This window comes from Gossypium raimondii, chromosome 3, assembly GCF_025698545.1.
Source record: "Gossypium raimondii isolate GPD5lz chromosome 3, ASM2569854v1, whole genome shotgun sequence".
NCBI classification, from domain to species: domain Eukaryota; kingdom Viridiplantae; phylum Streptophyta; class Magnoliopsida; order Malvales; family Malvaceae; genus Gossypium; species Gossypium raimondii.
The window spans coordinates 9091328-9104146 of NC_068567.1; the positions used below are offsets into that span (position 1 = coordinate 9091328).

Sequence of the window (12819 nt, forward strand, 5' to 3'; positions counted from 1 at the left end):
AACATATAATAATTAATGAAATGTATGACTTGAAACTAATTAATAAAATAACACAGAGATATGTACTGTATTAAAATTAAAAATAGATTAAATTGTTTATGAGTTTGTGTCGAGTTAACTTGTGACACTAATTAAATCAAATATATTATTAATATATGCAATTGATAGAAATAATAAAATGCATATAAAATTAAAATGTATAAAAATATCAAAATAAAGGTTTAGTTAAGTGGTAAATTAAATATTTTTCTAATACAATTGGTTTAGGTTTAAATCTCACCATATGCATATTTTTTAAAATAAAAACTAAAGTTACCTCAAATAATATAATTTATTTTAGGAATAAATCTCAAAATTATACACTAACTGTAATGACCCAATTTTCAAGTAGTGTCGAATAGTGATTTGAGATCACTAAATCTGATGAAAACGTTAGAAAAATTTATTAATTAATAATTATAAGTTCAGTGTGATTTTAGAAATATTTTAAATTAGTGAATTTTGTGATTTAAAAGAAATTATTAGGCAAATTGGGTCAAAAGCGAGGTATCGAGACCTCGATACTATAAACTGAGTTGTAAATATTTTTATAAATATTTACGGAGTGTCACTAGGGTAGTATTAAAGTTTAGTTAAGTATTTTAATGTTCCGATGGTTAATTGATTAAAAGGACTAAATTGCAATAAGGGTAAAAGTTTAATTATAGATTAAAGAAAAGTTAAAAGGACTAAATAGGTAAATATGCCAAGTCCCATAAATGAGGCGGCATATGCATGATAAAATCTGAGATTTTTTTGAAGTATATTATTATTTATTATATTGTAAATTATATTAATTATATTATATTATTATATTTCAAATAAATAAAATTGTTGACAAATGCATGGTGTATATGATGACATGTGGAAGAATGAAATACATATATATTAGTAATGATTACATATTTACTTATTATTTAAGTAAGAAATATTATATTATTATTTTATTGTTATTATATTAAACTAATTTAATAAAAGAAATAAAAGATAGAAAAGAGAAATGGAAACAGAACAGGCAAACGAAAACAGGGAGAAAGGAAAGAAAAGAAAAGGGAAGGAAAGAAAGAAAATTTGGGGTTTCAAGGTTTCAAGCTCAATTGGTAAGTCAAATTAAGTTATTTTCTTATAATTTTTGAGTTTTGGAGTTCTAGAACAAAATATTTCATGGTTTATGTTGAAATTTGGGAAGATGTTATATTTCTAGACATTGATTATGTTGAATAAATGAAAGAATTAGGGGTTAAATTGATTGAATTTCAAGTTAGAAGTTAGTAAAGGATTTAATTGTAAAATAAAGTGTAAGTTTTGAATAGTAGGGACTAAATTGAAAGAATCCCAAAATTAGGGATTTATGGTGACAATGAAGAGTTAAAATGAGTTTTAGTAAGAATTAAGAGAGAATATGGAGTTAGATTGGGAAAATAAAATTAGTATTGATAAGGGATTAAATTAGAATTTAGGTAAAGCTTAGGTATAAATGGAAATGTTTTGATGAAATTGTGTATTAATAATTTTTAATTGTTTAATTACGTAGCTAATGTCGTGCAAGAGTCATTGCCGAGAAAGGAAAGGGGAAGGTGATCAAGGAGTGACTCGAGAAAATTTACGGTTAGTATTACCATAATTCGAATTTAATTATTAATTGTTAAAATTTAAATTAATATACATGATAAGAAAATTGAGGTGAGTATCATGATTGAATCGAATGAAATATATATATATCTATATACATATTGATATTGAATTTATTGATAGTAATTGTTGAATTTTGAATAATATGTTTAGTAAATAAAAATAAGGAGAATATCGATATTTAATTGAATGAATTAAAAATATGAATTGAATAAAAGTGAATTAAATTATGAATAAGTGTGAATACGTGAATTGAGTATTGACTGAAAAGTGGTTTGATTCAATCGAGGTATGATTTGTGAAATATGTATTGGTCTTGAATTGTATATTGATTTGAAGGTGGGAAGTGAATTTGAAATAGAAAATATATTGAATCAAATGGTGATTAAATTGTATAATGATTTGAATTAAAAGTATGAGAAAGTGATTGAATTGAAATGTGATTCGGAAACCCTATTAACTAGTCGGGCTGAGTCGGATATAGTTGGCATGCCATAGGATCAGAAGTGTTCAGGGATACTTCGACCTTGAGTCGATGAGACACTGGGTGTCATACTGTTACTTCGGATAGATTCGATGAGGTACTGGGTACCAACTTACTTCGGCTTTGCCGATGAGACACTGGGTGTCAACTATTGCTTTGAACTATCCGATGAGGCCTTTGGGTGCCGTCTTGGTGTGTTTGGTTGGATCCGTGTATCCGCCAAAGTCCGAGTCATGTTAATAGGGAAAATAAAAGAATTGAAGTAAGAAATGATATTGAATTATGAATTATGTGAATATTTGAAGGTATATGGATTGGAAATTAAAAGCAATTTGAATTGAAGTAAATTGATTTGAAATAAGACATTGAATTGAGATGTGAAAATGGAATGTGAGAATTATGGTTCAAGAAACAAATAATGATAAATTTTATGAAATAGTTTTTGGTAATATGAAATGATGTAAAATGACAAGTGAAAATAAAATGATTTGAAATAGTGAAATAATATGTGAATTTAATTGAATACAAGTTATTGAATTTTATTTATGGATTTAATGTGTAAATTGAGTGTTAAAAGATTATAAGTGTAAAATTGAATATAAATAGAAATGATAATGAATGAGTTGATGAAATGATTGAGTTTGTATGGATTGGAATGAGTTATTAGAATGAGATGTTGAAAAATCCAATAAAATTTAGATAGTGAAACAAGGTATGAATACAATTAAATATAAGATTGAAATATTGCTTATTGTTATTAATGATCAAGTTGATTTAAAGTATGAGGCAATTAACGAATAATTGTAGACATAAATTAAATGTATATAAATTATCGATTAAAGTTATTAATTTGAATTATGGTAATACCATTGAGTATTCCCATACTCAGCGTACGGTTGTTTCCGTGCGCAGGTTAGTAGAAAATCAGTGTTCGGTCCAGCATCCAGAGTAATCCCGACCTCAGAGAAATTTAGCGATGTATTTTTCTTTTGATAACGTGGCATGTACCTAAGTAATGTTTATACCTAAGTGATGTATAGGGATTAGTCAATTTGAATGTTTGTATCTATGATATTGCTAAAGGAAGATGTGTGAGTATGTGATAATGTTTGGCTTTTAAAATGGTTAAGTATGAATATGTTTGGTAATATGTATGTTTAGATGATAAATCATGCATGGAAATCATGAAAGAGTAAAATTTGTAAAGAAACAGATTTCAAGCAGCTACAGTGATGTGACTTTGAAAAATCACCTAGGATAGTATAAAATTAATTAGAGGGTGAATGATATATGGAATTAAAGCTTGTTGAGTCTATTTTCATGGAAAAATAACGGTTTAACAAAAGAAATTTAATATTTTGAGATATGAGAACTTTAGTGAGACAGGGTCAGAACTGTTTTGGAGTCCTCTGTTCTAAGTTTAGAAAATCATTATAAATTGCACAAAAATGGTTATGAGTTGTAGTTTATATCTATAGATTCCTTATTGAGTATATTTTCTGTAGAAATGAGTAATAACTTCATATGAAAATCCTATAGTGAGAAAATTTATTTTTAGTGGCAAGAGGTCAGGACAGTCAAGTGGTAAAATAGGGGAGACTTTAACTAATAAACTGTACTAATTGGCTGAACCAAAAATTCTGAAAATTTTATAGTAGGAAGATATATGAGTCTAGTTTCAGGAAAAATTTTCGGAATTAAATTTCGAGTCCCGTAACTCGATTTATAATTAATTTAGTAACTGCTGCGCGATTAGACAGATTGCTGTAAATAGTGAAATTAATTTTCAAAACAAGTTTTTATGCTTCGAATTAGTAAGATAAGCTAAGTAATGCCTCGTACTCGACTCCGGAAACGGTCTCGGGTAAGGGGTGTTACACTAACTTTAAATTGGTGGAATTATGTGAAACTCTAATTGTGGTTCAAATAAATACTTGAAACTTTAATTTTGATTTAATCATGCACATTTAAAGAAATAAATACATCAATATAATAAACACAAGTGTGCTACCCTAGCACATCTCTGTCTGCTCTCTTTGCAAGTTTTTAGGTTTTTTTGAGTCTTCTTGTTTTGGCAGCTACCATATCCATAATCTAAAACAGTCTTTTTTTTTTGTTTTTCTTCCTGCATCCATGGAATCAGATTTTGTTGGTCTAACCCTTGACGAAGAAGAAGAAGCAATCCTGCAAGTACAAGTTGATTCAGATTTGGTAAGGGAAGAAAAAGTTCTTAGTCTGGTTGGATGTTTTCTTACAGCCAGTATTTTTCACTACCCAACAATGAAAAGCACCATGGCTAATTTATGGCATCATGTTAGGGGTGTTCAAATTAGAGATCTAGGGGAAAAAAGGTATTTATTTAAATTTTTTCATATTATAGATATGGAAAGAGTTTTAAAAGGGACACCATGGACATTCAATAATCATCTTTTGATTTTGCACAAGTTACAATGGGGGGAGGATCCATTAAGAGTTTCGTTAATCTTAACACCTTTCTGGGTACAAGTTCATGATATTCTCATTGGTTATTATTTTGAAAATTTAACTATGCAATTGAGAAATTTTAGAGGAATTTTTTAGGAGTATGATGGCTCAAGCTTGGGGAAAGAGAATAGGAATTTTATGCGAATAAGAGTTCAAATTGATATTGGTCGCCCTCTTAAAAGGAAGAAACAAGTCATGTTTAGAAGCAAATGCTTTTATGTCAGATTTAAGTACGAAAGACTGACTCTTTTTTGCTTCTATTGTGGCCGTTTAGGTCATAGTGATTCCTTTTGTGAAGTTAAGATGGAGGCAGGTATGGAAATTGCTGAGATGGATTGGAATTTGTCCTTGCATGCACAGTTAAGAAGAGCCCAAGCAATGTGATAAAGATATTAACCTTGTTTTAGGGTTCAACCTGGAAGGAAAAAGGGATACCTCACGACTAGAGAAGGATAAAACATTACTTGATCAAATTCAAACGGCTATGGATCATGATCTGGAGAATGAGGTGGTTATAGGGGAGGAGGGGAAAAAGAGAACTAGAGGGGACATTGAAGAAAGTAGTAATATAGGAGGTAGAAACAAGAGAATGTCTGAAGTTACTCATTTATTATCAGCGATTGCCAAGAGGCAAGCCGACCAATCGCAATGAAAATCTTAAGTTGGAACGTCCGAGGTTTGGGGAATCCTTGGATAGTTCGGAGACTTCGACACTCGCTGAAGTTACATTATCCCCAAGTGGTTTTCTTTATGGAGATAAAAATTAACAGAAAACAGTTGGAAAAGTTAGACAAAGTTGTGGTTTTTAGTTTGGAATTGATGTTGATTAGATTCTTTCTAGTAGTGGACTAAGTTTAGCATGGCGATGGAATGTTAATATAATGCTACAAAGTTTCTCAAATCATCATATTGATGTGATTATTGAGGATGTGAGAGATAGCAAGAAGTGGAGATTTATAGGTTTTTATGGTTCTTCTTACTCACATGATAGGGATGAATCATGGAATCTGTTGAGACGATTATGTAATCAGGGAGAGTGTCCATGGCTAGTTTGTGGGGATTTTAATGAAATCTTATATGGTTATGAGAAGAAAGGTGGATTAGCTAGAGAGGATAGAAGGATGGAAGCTTTTTGAAAGGTGTTAGAAGATTGTAGTCTGGTGGATGTGGGTTATTCAGGTAATTGTTTTACTTGGGAGAGAGGAAATTTGCCAGAAACAAATATTCAGGAAAGGTTGGATAGGGGAGTAGCTACAGAAGAATGAAGTTCTTTATTCCAGAATTCCTTAATTCAGCACATTCCACATTTATTTTCAGATCATTGTCCACTTCTTGTTAATACAGATTATAGAGCTAGAAGGTTGGTTAAAAAGAATTTTAAGAATTTTAAGTTCGAAGCTTGGTGGGTTTTGGAGGAAACATTTTTTGAAGAAATTAGGCGTATTTGGGAAAATTCCACAGGAGATTTTCTAAGCAAGCAGGAAAATTTAAAAAGAGGTTTAGAGAGTTGGGAAAGCCAGATTCGACGGAGTAGGAAAATGAAAACAAAGGTTTTAACTTTAAAGTTGACAACGCTACTGGAATCTGGCAGAAGTGATGAGAATTTGGCAGAGATTGTTGATACAAAGATCCATCTGAATTTTGAGATTGAAAAGGATGAATGCTATTGGGAACAGAGGGCCCGAATAAATTGGTTGAAACTTGGAGACAGAAATACATCATTTTTTCATAAGCAAGCGACACAAAATGTAACGACCTAAAAAGTGCAGACATTGGAAAGTGAATTATCGAGCCTTCGTTTTAGTGAAACGGGTTCGTAAATATTTATTAAAAATATTTACAAAGTTAGTTGTGTGATCAATTAGGTTTTGGTTAGGTGAATTTGACTTAATTAGGAGTTATTGTGAAAAGGGACTAAATTGAAATAGGGGTAAAAGTTTAATAATAGATTACATTGAAATAGGGGTAAAAGTTGAATAATAGATTAAAGAAAAGTTAAAAGGACCAAATAGGCAATTATGCCATTAGCCTAAATTGAGGCGGCATAACAAAAGAAATATCTGAGATATTTTAGTTAATATATATTATATTTATTTACTTAATAAATAAGTATTATATTAATTATATTATATTATATATATGTATAACTTAAATAACTAAGTAAAAGAAAGAAACATAAACTAAAAGAAAAGAAATAATAGCAATGGAGGAAACAGAGAAGAAACATGGGAGAAAGAAAGAAAGAAAAAGAAAAAGGAAAATTTGAGGTTTCAAGGTTCAAAGTTAATTTGCTAATGTCGTGCAAGAGTCATTGACCAAGAAAGGAAAGGAGAAGGTGGACAAGAAGTGACTCAAGAGAAATTTTGGTTAGTATTACCATAATTCGAATTTAATTATTAATTGTTAAAATTTAAATTAATATACATGATAAACAAATTGAGGTAAGTATCATGATTGAATTGAATGATAAATACGTATTAGTATTGAATTTATTAATAATAATTGTTGAATTTTGAATAATATGTTTAGTAAATAAAAATAAGGTGAATATCGATATTGAATTAAATGATATTGAATTGTAAGTGAATTGAATGGAAATTACTAGTGATATGATTTGAATTAAAAGAATTAATGTGGTATTGAAATGCATATTGGATTGAGAAATTGATTTGAATTGTGAACATGAGAAATTGTGAATTGAATGAAATTGAAATGAAGTATGAATATATATGAGCATTTGATGGTACATTGATTGAAAAGTGAAAAAATGTATTGGTATTGAATTGTATATTGATTACAAAGTGAAAAGTGAATTTGAAATGAATTGTGATTGAACCGAAAGTGAATTTGAAATAAAAAAAATGATTTGAATACCCTATTAACTAGTCGGGCTGAGTCGGATATAGTTGGCATGCCATAGGATTGGAAGTGTTCAGGGATACTTCGACCTCGATTCGATGAGACACTGGGTGTCACTATATTTCTTCGGATAGTTTCAATGAGGTACTTGTAGCGACCTAAAAATTTCGGTACGGGCGCTAATCGAAGCGATTATTGAAAATTTGAAAACAATGTCTCGATTTTATTTGAAAAGGAGTCGCCACCGATCTTTTTTCTAGGTGTGATCGGACACCTAATAAATTCTCTTTTTAGAAGAAAATTTTATTTTTAAATTTTCCTAAAAAAGAGGTAATTTTAGGTCTGCGTGAAAATCCAGAGAAAATTAGGGTTCGTGAGTCGGTTACGCGCGAGGAAGGTATTAGCACCCTCGCGACGCCCAAAAACTGGTATCTTGTTAAACGCGCGTTGTCTTAATTTTCAAAAATACAAGTTCAATTTAATAGTTAATCGTGATCCGATCAAAATACGAATTTTTTTTTAAACACGAAGATTTTTGAAATAATTTTTTTTTGAGAACACGAAAAATTTTTAAAACACGAGGATCTTAGAAACACGAAAATTCTTAAAAGCACGGGGATTTTTTTTGAAACATGAAAATTTTTGAAAACACGGTAATTTTTTAAAACACGGGAATTTTTGGAAACATGAAAATTTTGAAACACCGAAGTTTTTGAAAACACGAAAATTTTTTTTATCGCCTGAATTTTTGGAAACGCGGAAATTTTTGAAACACCGAAATTTTTTTTAAAAAAACACGAAGATTTTTGAAACACAGTATTTTTTTGAAACACAGAAAATTTTGAAAATTTGAATTTTTTTTATGAAAATACGGGAATTTTTTGAAAAAATGAAAAATTTTGAAACACGAGTTTTTGAAAATACGAAAATTTTTTAAAACGCAAAAATTTTTAAACACGAGATTTTTTTTAAAACACGAATATATTTTTTTTGAAACATGGGAAATTTATTATTATTTTTTTGAAACACGAGAAATTTTGAAAACATGAAAACTTTTGAAACCCGATTAATCAACGTTATTCACCCCTACATGGCGATGAAACCGTCGAATTAGTGTCAAATCGATTCAATTTAATATTTAATCGAGATTCTAATAAAACACGAGAATTTTTATTAAAAACACGAAGATTTTTTATTATATATTTTTAATTTTTAGAAGGGCGTCCCGTATTTAACACGAGCCATCGATATTCACCCAACATAGCGATGAAATCGACGGCTCGGTGTCAAATCGGTTCGTTGCCTTACGATAAAATGGTTTTATTTATATATACATATATATATATTAAAATATGCAAATAAGATACATGTAACATTATTTCTAAAAAGAAATATTTCTAGAATATTAACTTAATGGATTAAATTAAAATTTAGAAATTACCCAAAAAAAAAAGCCCTTTTCCTTTTTCTTTTTTTTTTCGGCTTGGGCCTCAGTTGGCCTGCTTCACTGCTGCAATCGGGCCTGCTGGAGCTGCTGGGGTGTTGGGCCTGCGCCGGATCGGGTCCACTGGTGGTGGGCTGCTAGTGGCCTGCCAAAAAATGGGCTGCTGTTTTTATTTTTTTATTATTACTTTTTTATTTTCTTTTTTCTTTATTTTTCACTCTTTTTCTTTCTTCTTTCTTCTTGTTCCTTTTTTTTCTTTCAAGCCCTAGCCGCCACCATTGGTGGCTCCTTGCTCCGTTCGGTGGTGTGTCGGCCGACGTTCCCTCCTCGTGCCTTCTATTCTTTTCTTCCTTCCTCCTTTTCTTCTTTTCCTTTTCTCTTCTCTTTCCCCTTTCTCCCCTTCCCTTTCCTCTATTTTCTTTCTCTTCTATTTCTTTTCTCGGCAACCCCAAGGTTGAAAGCGCCGCCGCCGATCGCCCTTGGCTCTTCCCCTCCCTCGGTGGCTCACGAAGAAGGCCAAAAATTTCTTACTATTTTTATTTTTTTGCTGTTGTTTTTACTGTCTCTTTCTTGCTTTTTGGTTGCTTGTTACTTGTTGTGTTTGATTTGTTGTAGGTGCCGGCGGTGGAGCGACACTGGTGGTGGTGCAACGATGGCGGTGAGTGTGGGATTGGCTAATGGGAGTGTTTTTTGCTGCTGGAATTTTCTGCTATTTTTTGTGCTTTGGTTGCCAAAAAATTTCGAACCCCCATTGAAAAATCCCCTCTCCCCTCCTTTTAATCTGCTCACTTTGTCCTCTTTCTAATTATTTTCAGGTGGCAGAGGAGCCATCATGGCCTAGGGAGGCTGCTGGAGTAGCTCGGCTGGGAGGGGTACGCTCGGCTGCTGATTGCGGCGATTAGACAAGTGCAGGAGGACCAAATTGCAGAGGATGCAAAGCTTCTGGGGCAAAAGTGCAATTTTAGCAAAAATATGGGCCAAAATGTAATTTTTGGAAAGTTTAGGGCCTTGAACGTAATTTACAAAATATTAGGGGTCAAAATGCAAATTTGGAAAAATTTAGGGGTCAAAATGTAATTTTTGAAGAATTCAGGGACTAAAACGTAATTTATCTTGTATTTTTATTTATTTATTATTGCTTTATTAATATTATTAAAACATAAAAACATAAAAAAAATAAAATAAAAACAATGGGCCAAAGCCCAAACAAGTCCAAAATTAAAATATTTAAAACCCAATTATCCAACCCCACATGCCCAACCATTAGGCCCACATAGAGCAAGCCCAAAAAACAAAATTTTTAAATATATATATAATAAAATAAATAAAATAAAATACGAAAGATGGACCGGACAAAATTCAGTGATTACAGTACTGGATACCAACTTTCTTCGGCTCTGCCGATGAGACACTGGGTGTCACTTTATTGCTTCGAACTATCCGATGAGGCACTGGGTGCCATTCTGTTGTGTTTGGTTGGATCCATGTATCCGCCAAGGTCCGAGTCAAGTTAATAGGGGTAAATAATTGAAATGAGAAAATTTGAATAAGTGTGATTGATTGGGCTAAGGAAAGAAATGAGAAAGTGAATTGTGAATTGATATGTGAATTTGAAATTGATATATGAGATTTGAAGATATGAACCCAAAGTTCATGATTTGATTAAGAGTAAATTTTTGTTATATGATATTAGTGAGTACAAATTGCAATAGAATTGATATTGAATATAGTGATAAATTGAATGAATTGTATATGAATTGAAATGAACTATTGGAATGAGATGTGAAAAATCCAATGAAATTGAGATAGTGAAATATTGCTTATTGTTATTAATGATCAAGTTGATTTAAAGTATGAGATAATTAATGAATAATTGTAGGCATAAATTAAATGTATATAATTTATCGATTAATGTTATAAATTTGAATTATGATAATACCACTGAGTATATCTATACTCAATGATTTATTGTTTTAAATGCGAGTTTATGGAAAGCCAATGTTCGGTCTAGCATCCAGAGCAATCCCGACCTCAGATAAATTTTAGTGATGTATCTTTGTTTTGATAATGTGGCATGTACTTAGGTGATGTATAAGTTAAGTATAAGAGTTTTGTGATTATGGTTGTAGAATGATGTTTAAATTGGTTATAAATATGAAATGAAACTAATATGACATATTTGATTCAAGTATGAAATGATAATAACCTGATCCACTTTTGAAACGAAATTTGGGCCTCAAGAGTCCAATAAAGGGACTTAATGATTAAAGTATGCTATGTCTGTTATTTATTTGTGAATTAGTTATAAGTTATCTGATATGTCAGGTAATGCTCCGTAACCCTGTTCCGGCGATGGTTTAGGGTTAGGAAGTGTTAAAAAAAAGCAGAATCTTATCCACAAGATGCAGTTTGAAGATGGCAGGGAGACAGAGGAGATTAAGGAGATGGAGGAAATTGCCAGATCGTATTTTATGAAGTTATTTTCAGCAGGAAGGCAAGATAACTATGAGAAAATTTTGTCAGGAATTGACAGGTGCATTTCTGAGGAAGACAATAATAAATTGAAGGCAAGATATCCTAAGGAGGAGATACGGGAAGCTCTATCAGAAATGGGACCTACAAAAGCACCAGGAGAGGATGGTTTTCCAGCTTTATTTTATCAAAAATGTTGGTCGATCATTGGGGATGGTGTCTCTACTTTTTGCCTTCAAAGATTAAACGAATGTATGGAATTACATTCGATGAACCAACCAAATATTGTGCTAATCCTAAAAATTCTGAATCCTTCCAATATTACTCAATTTAGACCAATTAGTTTATGTAATGTGATTTATAAAATGATAGCTAAAGTCATTGCTAATCAGCTTCGAGCAGTGATTCATAAATGTATTGATTCAACACAAAGTGTTTTTGTTCTAGGAAGGCTGATTTCTGATAATGTGTTACTAGCTTATGAAATTTTACATACTTTAAAACACAAGAAGATAGGGAAAAAATGGCTTATGGCTGTCAAACTAGACATGAGTAAGGCATATGGTAGGGTTGAATGGAAATTTGTGGAGAGGGTAATGAAAAAAATGGGATTTGACCCAGGATGGGTTGATTCATTAATGAAATGTGTCTCTACAGTATCATATTCTGTGAATTTCAATAGAAACATAGGACAAACTTTCCTTCCGTCTAGAGGTTTTAGACAAGGGGATCCTTTAAGTCCATTTTTATTTCTATTTTGTGGGGAAGGGGGGAATCGTATGGAACGAGGAGGGGGAAATCCTTGCATCACAGGCAGTTTTCACTCTGAGATAGCAAATCCGTTCACGACAGAGGCATATGCAGGATTACAGGCAGTAAAACTAGGGACTAGTATGTGATTAAATAAAATGGGAGTAGTGGGAGATTTGAAAACTATCATCAAGAAATGCCAAAGTACTAGTATAGATAAATCGGTCATTGGAGCAATCATCAGGGACATACAAAACCAAAAAAACAAATTCCAGGAGATTGAGTTTCATTTTGTCCTTAAAGTAGAGAATGTCTACGCTAGAAAAGCTCCAGCCAAAGCTTCCAGATTAAGGGAAGGGAGAAGTGAAAAGTTTCTGAAACAAAAGGTAGCAGATAAGAATCATTTATTTTTTTAGAAACATGCTATCATAAATGGCTGGGACGGTTGATTTGAAAAAAGCAGACTATTGGTATCCAGCTGTTTGGATTTGATTGGTATAGGATAAGGCTTAGTTATAGTTTTAGTCTAGTTAAAATTGAATGAGATGGGCTAGTTATGTTAATTTAGGCCCGATTTCTTATTAGTTTTTTGTTTCTTGACTTTTTTTTTTTATGTTTTCTTTGGACCTCAGCCCAAATTTTCTATTCTTATGTA

General features: G+C 31.5%; 2 long non-coding RNA genes across 2 annotated transcripts; both read left to right on the forward strand.

Moving 5' to 3' along the window:
- The first annotated feature begins 1067 nt into the window (after positions 1 to 1067).
- Positions 1068 to 3303, forward strand: LOC105801625 (uncharacterized). The gene is made up of 3 exons (XR_001136017.2): positions 1068 to 1139; positions 1574 to 1647; positions 3068 to 3303. It is a non-coding gene; the product is annotated as an uncharacterized LOC105801625 (long non-coding RNA).
- Positions 3304 to 8873: 5570 nt separating this feature from the next.
- Positions 8874 to 10070, forward strand: LOC105797042 (uncharacterized). Its single transcript, XR_001134606.2, has 2 exons — positions 8874 to 9600; positions 9758 to 10070. It is a non-coding gene; the product is annotated as an uncharacterized LOC105797042 (long non-coding RNA).
- The last annotated feature ends 2749 nt before the right edge of the window (positions 10071 to 12819 follow it).